At 35.7% G+C, this 17,401-nt stretch overlaps 1 protein-coding gene across 1 annotated transcript in view; it reads right to left on the bottom strand.

Moving 5' to 3' along the window:
• Positions 1–17,037, bottom strand: part of rk (G-protein coupled receptor rickets) — a 244,405-nt gene extending 227,368 nt beyond the window's left edge. The window contains exons 1-2 of the mRNA XM_073967502.1: positions 15,843–17,037; positions 3,917–4,199 (exon numbers count right to left, since the gene is read on the bottom strand). The gene's annotated coding sequence lies outside the window, so the exon portion shown is untranslated. The remainder of the gene's footprint in view (positions 1–3,916; positions 4,200–15,842) is intronic.
• Positions 17,038–17,401: the final 364 nt, after the last annotated feature.

Raw genomic sequence — 17,401 nt, 5'->3', positions numbered from 1 at the left:
CCCCAGATTTTCACCTCCATTTGTTGCACAGTGTTATCTAATCTTATCTAAAAAAATGTGTTTAGCTAGGTGAAAGGTACCACCTACGGAGCTATATCATAGAGTCAACCTATCTTTAAATTTTTTGGCGGAAAAGTTTTATAGCTGCAGGGAACTCTAAGAGTCAAATTGAGGGTAGTTTCATCAAAACAATGTAGACCCTCAAAAACGGACCCATGTTGGCGAATTTTAGTGAAGAAATTTCGTGACACTGAAAATTCCCGAAAATCGGGAGGTACAGTTATATGGGGGGGTATACCATAACATGGACCTATATTGACGATTATTTTTGAATAGACAACATTGTAGCTAAAATTCTCATTATCATTACAGCTAGTTCCGTTAAAAATTGCAGCTAAAATTCTCAAAATATCGAAAATCGGGAGATGCCGTTATATGGGGGCTATACCAAAACATGGACATATGTTGACGATGTTTCGTTGGAGATGTTTTATGACCACTGAGAACTTCAAATGTTAAATTACAGCTATTTCGGTTAAAAACTGTAGCTAAAATTCTCAAAATACCGAAAATCGGGAGGTACCGTTATATGAGGGCTATACCAAAACATGGACCTATGCTGACGATGTTTGGTGGTGATGTTTCATGACCACTGAGAACCTCAAATGGCAAATAACAACTAGTTCGGTTAAAAATTTTAGCTAAAATTCTCAAAATACCGAAAATCTGGAGGTACCGATATATGGGGGCTATACCAAAACATGGACCTATGTTGACGATGTTTCGTGGAGACGTTTCATGACCACTGAGAACCTTAAATGTCAAATTACAGCTAGTTCGGTTAAAAATTGTAGCTAAAAATACCGAAAATCGGGAGGTACCGATATGTGGGGGCTATACCAAAACATGGACCTATGTTGACGATGTTTGGTGGAGATGTTTCATGACCACTGAGAACTTCAAATGCCAAATTACAGCTAATTCTGTTTAAAATTGTAACTAAAATGCTCAAAATACCGAAAATCGGGAGGTACGGTTATAAGGGGGCCATACCAAAACATGGACCTATGTTGACGACGTCTGGTGACCACTCAGAACCTCAAATGTCAAATTGTAGATAGTTTGGTTAAAAATTGTGGCTAAAATTCTAAAAATACCGAAAATCGGGAGGTACCGTTATATGGGGCTATACCAAAACATGGACCTATGTTGACGATGTTTGGTGGAGATATTGCATGACCACTGAGAACCTCAAATGGCAAATTACAGCTAGTTCGGTTAAAAATTGTAGCTAAAATTTCTCAAAATACCGAAAATCGGGAGGTACCGATATATGGGGGCTATACCAAAACATGGACCTATGTTGACGATGTTTCGTGGAGACGTTTCATGACCGCTGAGAACCTCAAATGTCAAATTGCAGATAGTTCGCTTAAAAATTGTGGCTAAAATTCTAAAAATACCGAAAATCGGGAGGTACCGTTATATGGGGGCTATATCAAAACATGGACCTATGTTGACGATGTTTGGTGGAGATATTGCATGACCACTGAGAACCTCAAATGGCAAATTACAGCTAGTTCGGTTAAAAATTGTAGCTGAAATTCTCAAAACACCTAAAATCGGGATGTACGGTTATAAGGGGGACATACCAAAGCATGGACCTATGTTGACGATGTTTGGTGGAGATGTTTCTTGACCACTGAGAACCTCAAATGTCAAATTGCAAATAGTTCGGTTTAAAATTGTGGCTAAAATTCTCAAAATACCGAAAATCGGGAGGTACCGTTATATGGGGACTATACCAAAACATGGACCTATGCCCATATCTTTTAGGGTATAAGTTGTTGTTGAAAATTCTCATTATCATTACAGCTAGTTCCGTTAAAAATTGCAGCTAAAATTCTCAAAATATCGAAAATCGGGAGATGCCGTTATATGGGGGCTATACCAAAACATGGACATATGTTGACGATGTTTCGTTGGAGATGTTTTATGACCACTGAGAACTTCAAATGTTAAATTACAGCTATTTCGGTTAAAAACTGTAGCTAAAATTCTCAAAATACCGAAAATCGGGAGGTACCGTTATATGAGGGCTATACCAAAACATGGACCTATGCTGACGATGTTTGGTGGTGATGTTTCATGACCACTGAGAACCTCAAATGGCAAATAACAACTAGTTCGGTTAAAAATTTTAGCTAAAATTCTCAAAATACCGAAAATCTGGAGGTACCGATATATGGGGGCTATACCAAAACATGGACCTATGTTGACGATGTTTCGTGGAGACGTTTCATGACCACTGAGAACCTTAAATGTCAAATTACAGCTAGTTCGGTTAAAAATTGTAGCTAAAAATACCGAAAATCGGGAGGTACCGATATGTGGGGGCTATACCAAAACATGGACCTATGTTGACGATGTTTGGTGGAGATGTTTCATGACCACTGAGAACTTCAAATGCCAAATTACAGCTAATTCTGTTTAAAATTGTAACTAAAATGCTCAAAATACCGAAAATCGGGAGGTACGGTTATAAGGGGGCCATACCAAAACATGGACCTATGTTGACGACGTCTGGTGACCACTCAGAACCTCAAATGTCAAATTGTAGATAGTTTGGTTAAAAATTGTGGCTAAAATTCTAAAAATACCGAAAATCGGGAGGTACCGTTATATGGGGCTATACCAAAACATGGACCTATGTTGACGATGTTTGGTGGAGATATTGCATGACCACTGAGAACCTCAAATGGCAAATTACAGCTAGTTCGGTTAAAAATTGTAGCTAAAATTTCTCAAAATACCGAAAATCGGGAGGTACCGATATATGGGGGCTATACCAAAACATGGACCTATGTTGACGATGTTTCGTGGAGACGTTTCATGACCGCTGAGAACCTCAAATGTCAAATTGCAGATAGTTCGCTTAAAAATTGTGGCTAAAATTCTAAAAATACCGAAAATCGGGAGGTACCGTTATATGGGGGCTATATCAAAACATGGACCTATGTTGACGATGTTTGGTGGAGATATTGCATGACCACTGAGAACCTCAAATGGCAAATTACAGCTAGTTCGGTTAAAAATTGTAGCTGAAATTCTCAAAACACCTAAAATCGGGATGTACGGTTATAAGGGGGACATACCAAAGCATGGACCTATGTTGACGATGTTTGGTGGAGATGTTTCTTGACCACTGAGAACCTCAAATGTCAAATTGCAAATAGTTCGGTTTAAAATTGTGGCTAAAATTCTCAAAATACCGAAAATCGGGAGGTACCGTTATATGGGGACTATACCAAAACATGGACCTATGCCCATATCTTTTAGGGTATAAGTTTGTTGATCACTAGGAACCCTAAGTGCCAAATTATAGCTAATTCGGTCTGCAAATGTGGCGAAGAACGTCAAAATACCTCAAATTCGGGGGTACTGTTATATGGGGGCTATACCAAAGAGTGGACCGATATAGCCCATCTTCGAACTTGACCTGCCTATGGAAAAAAGACCCTCGGGTGCAAAATTTCGGCACTCTATCTCAATTATTGCGGACGCTAGAGTGATTACAACAGACGGACATGGCTAGATCGTCTTAGAATTTTATCCTGATCAAGAATATATATACTTTATAGGGTCGCAAATGACAAACTTAATATACCCTCCATACTATGGTGGAGGGTATAAAAACGTCATCTTGTTATACTTTTATAGCGGTTCTTAAAGCAAGGGCTTTCATGCCCAGATTTTCACCCCCATTTTGTGTCACAGTGTTATTTGAATGAATTGAGACAACACGACCAAAAAATTATTTTTCTTTCACAAAGTAATTTTTATTTTACAAATAAAGGTTAATTGAAATTCTGACGTCAATAGGGACATTTAAATTATAACGTTTCCTCTAACTTACCTTAGTTTATGTTGATTGTTGATTCTTCTTAACAACCGCCAGAGAAATTACATCCACAATTATTATTGTAAAAATTGAACAATTTTAGTATTTTTGTTTTTTTTTAACGCTTTATTCAAATTTTTTTGAATTATTTTTATTTTTTTCAAATTTCATTACCAAATTTTTGGCATATTTTCTTTGAACATTTCAACACGATTTTTTCTCAAAATTTTATTTCCACAAAAACAATAGAATTTATGATAAGAAAATATTCAGGTAACGACTATGCTTGACATTCATTCTGCAAAAAAAAATATTTTTGACAGTATAGTTTGTTGTATTTTTCTTTTTTTTTTCATTTTCATTCTAAAATCGCAGACATTTTAGTGGCATTTAAATAGAAATAAAAATATTTCGCCGGAAACACACAACTTTTTTGTTCGCGTGGGATTATTTTCGGTTGTAATAATGCCTTGACAAAACAAATTACGTTATTTTGTTTTTATGAATGAAACATTGAAATAGACACATACATCCATACTATGTATTTTTTCAAGAGTATTGAAATTATTAAAAGAACGAAAAATACTATAGGACTTTGACCCAATTAATCTGCAATGAAATTTATTATAAATGTTAAGAAAATATTAATACTAGTTTGGAAATATTACTTGCTCTTTTTACTTCTAATGGGAACAATGTGTATAGTCCCCCAGTTGGAAAAAAATAAATAGAATGTCTCTCTCCAATTTCATTTAAGATGGCATCATGACCGTGAGGATGGAAAATCATTTAACAACCCCTTCCCTCTGCCTTAAGTCTAAATTTCTTGCTTTGCACAGTGTTAAAACTTTTTACCGTCGTACTGGAGGCAGCAAATGCAAGTTGCTTCAACAAAAATCAAAAGATTCGGGAACAGGTCTAAAGTGAAGTTATCTTAAATTTTGTGTGGGAGGTAACCTAGTGAGTAGACAAATATAGTCCATATTTGAACCTGATCTATATCTGGTAGATGTATTAGAATGTGTAAAGTATGGACTAATTCGGCTACTCCCTTCAAGTGTTAACGTACGAACAATTTTTCCGAACATTTTTGAACTTTTGTGGGAGGTACCTGAAGGAGTGGACCGATATGGCTTATCTTCGAACTTAAACTATGTTTGGACAAAATATTACTAAGGCCAAATTTTGGACCCAATCGGCAGATCCGTTCGAGAGTTATCTTGCACTCCAACCACCTCACACGGTGTCATAGGGGTTTTGTGCAACTTTCAGGCTATTTTCTCAGGTAGTATGGACTTGCGCCTGATGAAACTTGTACCGTTGTATGGGGGCAGTAAATATAAGTTTCTAAAACAAAACTCAAAGCGATTCGAGAGCAGGTCCTAAACTGAACTTATCCGAAATTTTGTGTGGGAGGTACCCAGCCAGACAGACAGACGGACGAACATGGCTAAATCAATTCCAAATTGTCTGAAACGGATTTCGTCCAAACATAATTAGGGTCTAAAACCATTATTTCGATGAGGTTAATTTTGACCGTATGAAAGTGTATATACCCTCATTAGCATAAATGCTGAGGGTATAAAAAGTAATGAACTGAACGTTTTATATAGGTGCAGAAGGAAGAAGGTGATATTTCCTTCTTAATTCCACACACATTTCTATCTCTCTCTTCAATTTTGAAAATAATGTATTGAAAACTGAATTGAAAATACTAAAATTTTTAGATTTAATGGAAAATATGCATACATTTAAAGTTAAGGCTATTGTTTTTCCTGTCCATTTAATGCATGTATATTATATTTGTTATTTGTTCAAATTTCACTGAAAACAAGGAAACAAAATGTAAGAACATATCGCTCATTTACTCAAAGGGTGACACATTACAAAAAAATCCAGTTTCGAGAAAAAACGCGTTTTAAGTTGGCTATTAAAATTTTTCTTCCCCACTTAAAAAGATTATTAAACTAAAACTAAAATAATTACTAGGGCCACATTTTGCAAACAGCTAGCCAGATATCAGTGATAAATTACTGTGCAAGATCAGCAAGATTTGAAGTGTTTTGTGCTTCATAAACTCAAAAAACTTTTGTGTTGAAACTCGTAGTAAATGAGCTGTAACTCGTCGAGTTTTAGAGTTTGAAAATTTGACAGAAGATAAAGTAGAAGTCATAGAAAAAATAGAAATTGCTAACTCAGAAAACGCATTTTTGACTTATGCCACTCGTTGCGTAAATGAGCGATATGTTTCTGTTAGTTACGAATGGTTTCGTGGAAACATGTTAATTCGTGTAAGTTATTCGTAATACAAACGTTTGTAGAAACATGTTATTATTTTGAAATACCTTTTATTCATGCGGATATGTTTGCTAAAGAAGTGAAGCTAGCCTAATTCTCCCACAGAATATGTTTGTCGATACGAATTATTTTAACACAAATTCTCATGATTGCAACCTATGGGCTGATAGTGTATACCATACACTATATAATTTTAGAAAACGCAATACCAGACCAGAGTATCGTACATTACTTCTGTATTCTGAGTAGAACAATAGCCCTATAGGAATTCCGGTGAAATAGATTAAAAGAAATGAAAAAGTATCAGTCAGCTGTGCTGACGGAGAGCCTCTGACCAAAAAATATATTGATTTTGTATCACGTGTTTGCTTTAAAATACGTGCAATGTTTTGGTACCTATACCAAATCATTGGCATATACCATTTTTAGTGAGCAAACTTCTGATCCGAAATATTAAATTACGTTAAACTAAATTTGTAGGAAATTTTTGAAAAAGTTTGAGAGTTTCTTTCACACTAGCCATTTTAGTATGTGTCGACAGGGTTTTTGGAGCATTTGGGCCATTATATCAGGAAGTATGGAATTACTCCGGAAAAAAATTACCATAGTAAAGGGGCCGCTAAGACAACCTAATGAAACAATTTCAACACGATCCGAGAAGAGCCCTTAAATTTTACTCCCTCTGAATTTTGTGTGGGAGGTAGCCGAAGGAGTGAACCGATATAGTCCATATTCCAACCTGATACATGACTGGGTGAAATAATACAATGTGCAAAGTTTAGAGCAATCAAAAACTCCCTGCGAGAGTTATTTTACAGATTTTCCATTTTGTTTCGTGCGGTCAGGGTTCTTGGAGAGTTTAGGCTATTCTCCGGAAGTATTGAATTGCGCCCGAAAAAAATTTTACCTTCGTAAAGGGAGCCGCAAGGACAACATGTTGAAAAACAATTTCAAAACGATCCGAGAGGAACTCTTTAAGTTAACTATTTCCGAATTATGTGTGGGAAGTACCCGAAGGAGTGGGCGGATATAGTCCATATTCGAACCCGACATGTATCTGGAAGGAACTATACGATGTGCACAGTTGTCGTTCACACCATTTAAGAAAACAATTTGGAACCTTTGTGTGGAATGTACCCGAAGGAGTGGACCGACATGACCCATCTTCGAACTTAAACTAAATTTGGTTCGAATCGGTTAATCCGTTCGACAATTATCGTGCGCTCCAGCCAGACAGACGGATAAAGCTAAAACGACTCCAAATTGACTGAATCGAATTTCGTCCAAACATACTTGGGGTATAAAACCGTTATTTCGATGAGGCACATTTTTGGTCATGTCAAAGTGTATATCACCAATATTTTTGAAAATTTAACATCGTTGAAGCCAAGGTTTACCCCTTTATAACTCGCGACTCGTGATTGTATATTATACAAATTAAATACTTTTGCATAAAATGAAATGTTTTTGGACGTGGCAAAAAATATTGGCCTTAAAAGTAAGAGGCTATATTTATGTTAAAAAAATGGTGAAAGTGGGTTGAAGCCAACATGTCTTTTTTTGTTATCTCTCTATTTGTGAGTAAACCACACTTATCTCGAGTTTCCTGTCGAAGTAAAAGCAGAAGCAAACTAAATGAGGATCATCTCACTAATGTATTACTTTTCAAAATTTCGTCTGCTTCTACCATTAAATGATGACGAAATTTTGAAGCCAGATTTACAGTGTTTTTTGAAATTTGCTTCTAATTTCATTCCGCAAACATAGTCCGGTCAAAATAGACATGCGTATAAGGGGGAAATAGCAAAAATTCCCACAAAGCTGAATTTTGGTGGAGAGCTAGGGTTGGCCATTAGAAGCAACGTCCTAAAAGTCCCCACCGATCCCATGTGTGCAAAACAAGTTATTCGGTGTCAAAGGTCATTTTTGGAGGCATTATTCAGTTTTTTTAATTTTTCTCAAAAACGGTAAGACTTAGCAAAAGCTGGCTAAAGTAAAAGTTGTAGATTTAATAATTGTCTACAAGAGTGGTCTTTATGATTCTTAAGAAGACTTACCATTTTCGAGATATCGCGATCTGAAGGTCAAATAAAAAATTAGCCGCGTAAGTACATTGTGAGGCGAACCGGTTAAAGTAACGAGAGAGAAAGTATGTGTTAGATACTTCCGTAAGCTTTCAAACGATATCCACTTTGCAGTAATCGGTTCAGTAGAACCGGGTCTAACCCGGTTTTTAAATTTTTCCTTTCTGGTCGAATAACCGGCGAACCGGATCCGCAACCGTTGAAAATTATACATTTCCGTAATCAGCGCAACAAACCCTACCTTCGGACAAAACTTGAAAAAATCGGAGAGTTTTCGTTGGGGTCGTTCCTGTTGGGCTTTCGATTATACATGTGGGTTAAATTGGCTATTTTTGCATAAAATTACTCTAACATTGAATAACTCTACTAAACACGCTCCGATTTTGTTGGAATTTTTTTTAGAAGATAGCTATAATTTCGCTCCTCAAAAAAATATATAAATTTTTTGGGGGACAGACCCGATTACTTCGCTTATTTTAGCCGGTTCGTCTGAATATGAGCATATTTCCCTTATAAGTGCATAAAAATCATGTGTTTTTTTGAAACAGCTTTATCTCAAGAATGGTTCCTTCTAGGAAAAAAATTATAAAAACCAAACTTGTAGATAATTTTTCTGTCTACAATATTTACTTTAGTCACTTTTTGATTAGATCAACCGTTTTCAAAAAATAAATCCGAAAACCTAAAAACCCTTAAAATTTGACCTTTGACCCCGAATATTTTTTTTTTTTGCACACATGGGATCGATGGGGACTTTTAGGACATTGCTTCTAATGGCAAACCCTAGCTTTCCACCAAAATTCAGCTCTGTGGGAATTTTTGCTATTTCAATGTCTATTTTGACCGGACTAACAGGTTTTTATAAAAACTATATATAGGATTGTAGTACTTGCGATTCTGAGTTATTTGATAGGAATATTGTGAATGTAGTCTGCACAGCTTCATAGAAATCTGCATCCAAATGCCAAAATTTTGTGCGAACATTTTTCTAAAAATCATATTTTTCGGGCCTAATTTTAACAATTGCTATTTGATTTCTTCGTACTTGATTGCACATTTTAGTTTTTTACGTTCCTGATCCAATAAATCATTCCCCGTGAAAATCCATCTACTAAAACGCGAGTTACAAGAAATTCCAAAGTAGAAAAATCGTCTAAAATTGTTTTTGGAAATATCACGGATTTTATCGCGTTTTCTGCGGTTCGTTTCCACTGCAATGAAACAACTAGTACAGCATCTTCGTTTTAGCGGAAACAGAGATTTGAAAACTTCACTTATAAGGGAGCTACATTCATTTTATCTCAAAAAATAGTGTGTGATGCTACATCCACGGTTCTTGATTGAACGCCTTCACATAGATATATGTATATCGATGTAGATTTTTATGGTGAACACTGAAATCGGATGCGGACAAAAATTGTATGCACTTTGCGCAAATTAGAGATATTTTATAGGTTTTTTAATGCTAGGATGCAGCCGATGCTACATCTTAGCCTCCAATGTAAATTTCGAAAAATATATATAAATTAAAAGATATGGTCCTGCTGTACATGAAAATAACATGCGGACAAAATGATTTTAATAATTACGCGATTTACACGTATTTTAAAATGCATATAAATTAAAATGGGTTATTTGACCTCTGTTTCCATTTCAGAAGCTTTGAGATATATCCTCCTCAACCGAATTACCTTCCCTAATGGGGAAGCTTTAATCTGAATGTCAATAAAGCACAATCCGTCCATTTTAGTGGGAGATTTAAGCAAAACGAAGGAAATATTCCTATAGACTTTTCCAATATTTTCTACTACATAGTGCATGTGAAAAAATATTTTGTCAGATAAAAAATTCTTTTTTGACCAAAATATGTGTTTATTTTGGCTGTAACATCAAAACTATAACACCAATCTGTACGATTCTAGTCTCATTTGATTCGCCGTGAAGTTTAGATCCACAAAAAATTTTTATGTAATTTTATGACCACTAAATTGGCCTTAATTTTGAAAAAAGTTGACTTATATTCAATAATTTATCAATTTTATGTACACTGAAGTCACTTCGAGAGAACTTTTTTGTAACAATGGTGCTCATTAAAATAATATTTTTTTTTATAATATTTTCTTTCTTAAAAAGCGAAATAAAAGCGCCATAACTTTAGTCCGCAACAACTAAAAATTGGCTCGCGACCAGATTCGTACTGGCAATTTTTTTCTTAACCTACATATCAAAAATCGTTGATGTAGCGCGAAAAAAAAATTATCCTTTTTTTCTGAAATGGAATATGAAATAATTGACAATATTCCTGATATACCCTCGTTACCAGAAATGCTGAGGTTAAAGCGTTGGCGGCAAACAAATAGCCCATGTTGTCACAGAATATAAGATACTTTGAGTATTAAAACTGTATTAAAAGTACGTTGATAAGATTTAATCCACATTTTTAACGAAGTCAGTTGCATTCTAACATTTTCATTAGTGAGTAGTCACAAAACATCCCAACAAAAATTGTGAATATACATGGGTCTACGTTTAAGCGTACCTCAATATATCTCAGGGTACACTATTTTATATGTAATTTAAACAATTTCGGTTTAAAATCAAAACATTTCACTTGCAATTTGAGAATTCCAAATTAATTTCGAATTAGTTTTTAATTTGGCCACTCTAATTGAAAATTGAATTATTTTTGAATTAATGCTAATGAGGATATATGTATACACTTTAATATGGGCAAAATGTGCCTTATCGAAATAATGGTTTTAGAACCCACGAATGTTTGGACGAAAAAACGGATTTTATACAATTTAGAGTCGATTTAGCCATGTCTTTATGGCCGGCTGGATCGCACGATAACTCTCGAACGGATCAGCCGATTGGGTCCAAAATTTGGCCTTCGTAATATTTTGTCCAAATTTATTTTAAGTTTCAAGACGGGCGATATCGCCATTCGCTGCCCCCATTACGACAGTACAAGTTTTTTCAGGGACAAGACCATACATCCTGAGAAAATGGCCCGAATGTTGTAAAAACCCCCATGGCACCATGTGTAGTGGCTGGAGCACGATAACCCTCGAACGGTTCAAATTTCGAGTACCTCCCCCACAAAATCTCCTAATTTGTTTCCTACATCTGCCGAATGAAGCAATCGATTTGGTCCAAACTTTGAATCTTCTAATATTTTGTCCAAATGTAATTTAACTTCGAAAATGGTCCATATTGGTCTTCTCCAGGGGAGATACCCTACCCATCAAAAGTTCGACATTTATGCTAAAGTGCAGTTCGAATTTCCGCTGGCAATTTATTCCGATGCTACTCATTGCGGTAATGTTTACAGCGATATTATTATGTTTTTCATGGACAAGTTCATACTTCCTACGTAGTGGTCGAAACCATCTATGTTACATGGTGACCAGCTGATAAGACTGGAAGGCGCGCTATTTATCGAAAAGAAATTACTCCCAAAATGAGATGTCGGAATGGTCAATTTCTTCAGATTCTTACTCAACAATGTTGAGTTTTTTTCCGATTTTTTTGGTTTATTGATTTTTCTCATCTATGAACATTTTAGATTCATAATCTGCAAAAACTTCCCAGGTGTAAGCACCTTCCATTTAAAGTTGGTTCAAGAGCACTGTGTGATACTTTTTTACACGTTTACACAAAACTCAATTTTTGTGAAATTGCATAGCATCCATACATCCTAATGTATGGACTTCCCCAAGAAAAAAGTAATACCGTTGTAATGAGGATCAAAAAGATTACCTGCGGTAAAAATTGCAAATCGATCCCAAAAGAGGACTTAAATAGAATTTATGACCAAAAATGATGAATATTTGTGTGGCAGGTACTCGAAGACCGATATAAAACATGATATACGTTTGGGAGAAATTTAATGATGTGCAACGTTTGGAAGATGTCGGCTACATCTTCAGAGAGCTGTCGTACGTACCAGTCATTTCAGAGATCACTGTAGTATTTTTAGTAGAGTTGTGCCAATTGAACTATATTGAACGGCACTGTTCACTATCTAGTTCAATAAACACCGGTCGTTTGTAAGACCAAACTGCGTATACGTAATATCACACTCATACTCATACGTTTTTGAACTAGGACACTGAACTAGGTCCTTCAATTGCCCAACACTAATTTGTAAAGCTTTGGGACCAGGGAAAATGGACTTCTTCAAGAAACAAAATATATTGTTGTAATGAGGATCATATAGACTACCATCGGTAAAAATAATAATAAAATGATTCTCAAAACACTAAAGTTGTCCAAATAGAGTTTTTTTATTTCTATACCCGAAATAGGTCACCAATATACGTAATACCAGTAGTACGATTCCCCAACTCATTTTTTGAGTTTCCGACAAAAATCTGTAAAAATATATTTTTTAACTATTGATGCACCCTATAGCTGCTGATTTTAGAGGCTTTTAGAGCTTTTTGGCCATTATGACAGGATTCCTCCAGAAAACAATTATCTGCAAACATTTCAAAACATTTCCCAAACATATTTTAAACTGAATTCAACAGGTAAAACGATGTATGTAATCTGCGAACTTAGTGGATGTTTGGAAGAAATGCTAATATGTACAATCAAATCTATTACACCCTACGAGAGTTATCGTGTGAGCCAGTGAGACAGACGGACGGACACGGATAAATCAACTAAAACGGATTTGGTATTTAGAAAAGTATGTGGGGCCAAAACAATTATTTAAAATTTTTTATCTTACCAATGATTAAAAAAGCCTCTATAATTGACGAACAATTACAGTAGTTGTCTTTAGTCGCCTCTGCAAACCAAAAAGATCTTATCCCGCTGCTTTGTACATTGTTGGGAGAAGTATGGAGAATAAAATTATAGCGTTGTAATAGAAATAACAAAGAAATGGGGCCCTAAATATTGTATAATTTTTGGGCCGATATGACTTTCCCTAAAAAAATGTACTGTCGTGGTTAATTTACGGTTCAACACGCTAATATAATTTCAACACGATCTGAGGAGTGGCCTTAATCTTGATTTTAGGGCAAAAGAGTGGCACTGAAGAAACGGGCCGATATAGCCCATAGTCCTTTCGATAGTTATCGAGGACATCAGCCATTTTAGTTGGTCACCGTAGGATATTTTATAGTTTTCCTGTCACTATAATCAGAATCACAAGACTAACCTTCGACGAAAGTTTCAAAACCATCTTAGAATAGCCCCTAAACTGCACTTAAGCGTAAATTTTTAACTTTTGTAAGGTAAGTGCTGTCTAACAAGTAAAAAAGTATGGGACGGCTTTGCCGACAGAAATATACCCTCAGCCTGTGAGAATTGAATCGTTCATCTATTGACAGATCCAATATGAATCTAATACCGGCTACGCAGATTTTGTTTACCTTTTTGGAAGAATGAACTTGCCGACAAAAAATATATTTGGTTTAAAGCTCAAAAGTGTTGCGGAGGATGTACTTGAATTAATGGACCGTTATAGTCCATTTTGGAAGTGGATCTTGTGGATTTTGGAAGTGGATTCATTACTTTCGATAGATATAGTGCCCACCAATCATTTTCAGCTGATCACAGTATAACTTATACCAAGGAAGCATGGTCTTGCTCACGAAAAACGTAATATCGCTTAAAAAGGACCACAAGGAGTAGCATCGGTATAATTTCCCAAAGGATCTACGAACAGATCCTAAACTTCACTTAAACAAAATTGTTGAACTTTTGGGTGGAGGTACCCTAAGGAGAAGACCGATATGGACCATTTCTGAAGTAAAATTACATTTGGACAAAATATTGGGAGATCCAAAGTTTGGGCGGTTGCTCCGTTCACTTTTTTAATTTTTTTACGGTGGGTGGGTGTTGCCGGAATGTGCGCACCAATAGTCCTCATCTACAAACTAAGTTTGGACAAAATATCCGTTCGAGAGTTATCGTGTGCTCCAGGCACTACCACATGGTGCCATATGGGTTTTTACAGCTTTCGGGCTATTTTATAAGGAAGTATAGACTTGCCCCTGATAAAACTTGTACAGTCGTAATGGGGGCACAAATACAAGTTGATACAACAAAAATCAAAGCGATTCGAGAGCAGGTCCTAAACTGAACTTTTCCGACATTTTGTGTGGGAGGTACCCGAAGAAGTGGACCCATAGAGTCCATAGGGGAACCTCATCTATGTCTGGAAGAAAATTCACGATGTGCAATGTATGGACCAAATCGGTTACTCCCTTCAAGAGTTATCGTGCGCACAAATTTTCCGAACATTTTCGAACTTTTGCGGGGAAGGTACCTGAAGAAAAGGACTCATATGGCATCTTAGGACTTAAAGTAAGTTCGGAAAAAAAATTACGATGGCCAAAATTTTGGACCTAATCGGCACATCCGTTCGAGAGTTATCGTGCGCTCCAAACACTACACATGGTATCACAGGAGATTTTTATCCTTTCGGGGTGTTTTCTCAGGAAGCATGGACTTGCCCCTGATAAAACTTGTACTGCCGTAATGGGAGCAGCAAATACATGTTGTTACAACAAAAATCAAAGCGATTCGAGAGCAGGTCCTAAACTGAAATTTTACGAAATTTTGTGTGGGAGGTGTCCCAAGGAGTGAACCGATAGAGTCTATATTGTAAAGTATGGACCAAATCGGTTACTACCTTTAAGAGTTATCGATCGCATAATATTTCCGAACATTTTTGAACTTTTGTTGGGGAGGTACCTGAAGAATTGGACCGATATGGCCCATCTTCGAACTTAAACAAAGTTTGGGCAAAATATTACGATACCCAAAATGTGTGTGCCAGAAGGACGGACGGACGGACATTGCTAAATCGACTCCAAATTGTCTAAAACGGATTTCGTCCAAACATACTTGGGGTCTAGAACCATTATTTCGACCCTCGTTAGCATAAATGCTGAGGGTATAAAAAATAACTGGTAAATACAAACTATACAATTTGTTTGCCCAAAAATCGAGCATCATATATGTATGTAATGTTTAAATGGAATTTGATTTTAAAGAAATATTTTAAATATGTAAATAAATAATGATGTTAACCTGTTTCCGTTAATATTATCGAAATAATTTGTATTCACTAGTCAAACACCACTAAAATATTAAGGTTCTTTGCCAATTTTCCATTTCGCTTTTCAATTTTCTTGGAAAAACAAAAATTATTAATTTTTGGAAAATTCAATGCAATTTTATTTATATTATTTTATAATATTTTTCCACGAAATAAAAATCACATTATAAATGACGCCCACTGATAAAGGTCAACTGCATTTTATCTGATGTTGTAGTCGTTATCTGAACACAATTTATTTAATTTGTAATTTTTTTTATGAACATTTTTTATATTATTTAAGAAATTATTTTTCCACAATTTTTTTATTAAAAATATTTTTTAATTTTTTGTTAATTTTATTATTATTTTCTTTTTTTAAATACTTTTTTCATTAATTTCAATTACAACAATTTATGAAAACATTTATTGGCACACATTTGTTCGTTGACAATTTTTTTATGTTTTCAAAATCGAATATACACTCAAGCACCCATACTTGTTGTTGGGCCATTAACAATATGACACATTTGTTGTTAATTTTTTTTTTTTAATTTTCAAAGAAAAATCACTATTCTCGATCGCGTAACCAAATACAAGCGTAACGAACGATCTGTTGGAAAATTGACACACTTGTAAGAAATTAATTTTGCGTATGATTAGCACCAAATAATGCAATGCGATGCCGTCGATACCGATCCGATCCGTTGCGACAAACAACGTTCAATTGCGTTCATAATAGAGCTGAACTGAACAATAACCACAACATTCTCTCACCAAAGCAAGTCAAGTCAAAACAACGCACTGAACTGCAACGATAGCTTAACGTCGTCGGCGTTCACTGAAAACCACGAATTCACATAACGAAGCGTGCGTTATCGTCGTTTATGCTGCTGTTGTTTTTATTGTTGTTATTATGTTCGCCAAACATGACACTTAACCGAATGAAATTGAAAGTAAATTGAACAGACGGCGTTAAGCGATGATGCTTTTTACACGACGAATGACGTTAGCGACGTTAGCGTTTATGTTGGTGGCGCACTATGCCAAAATCTAAGTAAAACACACACAAAATTAATGTGTCACTAAACCGTTTGTTTGATGTGTTGGAAAAGCTGGGCAGGAGGTATGTTGGGGACATTACAATTTACCGGGTTGTGTGTTGTTTGTTATTGTCAACTCCGGCCAGCCTTAGGTGCAAAACAATCAAAGCCACAACACGGCTGACACGACAACGACAGCAAACAACATCAATTTAAACGTTGCTGCTTGGCTATTAGCTGTTGTTGGTGTTGCAGCAGCAAACAAGCCGAAAAGTAAACGACCTTTATGGCCATAAAAAACTAAACAAACACCACATTGTTGTTGTTGATACTGTTGTTGGTTTTTACAAACAAAAACAATTCACTTTAATTTTTTTGTTTCTTGCCTCTCATTCTCGGCCCGGCATGCAACAATTTTGGCAATTGCATTCAACTATCGATTTGTTGTTGTTTTTGTTGCTATATCCAGTTTCCTCTTGCCAGCTGATATCCACAACAACAAATCTCTTTATAGCAGTAAATTTTAAGTTTCCTTTCCGTTGTATGCTTTTTGTTTTCTTCTATTCACTTGTAACCGTTTCAATTTGTCTATTTATTTCCCGTATTCCGTTTCCTCACAACCGTTCACGTTGAACGCACAATTTCAACTGAACTGAATACGCAGCATTGTTGAAATATTTTCATTACTCAACCAATACTGCTGCTGGCTGCTCTTCCCCAATGAATGTTGCTCCCCACCAGAATGCTCCAATGTTCGTCGGCATGTAAATGTTTTTGTTTTGTTGTCAATGGGGTCGTTGTGTTTCGGTTATTTTGTTGTGATTTTCGGTTTCGGTTCATTGGTTTGGCAACATTAGGGGTGTCTTTTTACTTACTAAATGTTGCTGAAACATTTTTTTCAGCAACTTTTTCTTTATACAACTGTCAAAATCTGCAACATTAGTAATAATTATTACTAATTATCACGTAAAAAGACACAGCTATTGTTGCAACCTCAGCACTGTCAATATGCGTG

Source organism: Musca autumnalis, unplaced genomic scaffold (assembly GCF_047663935.1).
Source record: "Musca autumnalis isolate F117 unplaced genomic scaffold, ASM4766393v1 scaffold_2, whole genome shotgun sequence".
Classification (NCBI taxonomy): domain Eukaryota; kingdom Metazoa; phylum Arthropoda; class Insecta; order Diptera; family Muscidae; genus Musca; species Musca autumnalis.
This window is presented reverse-complemented; position numbering and strand designations above follow the sequence as displayed.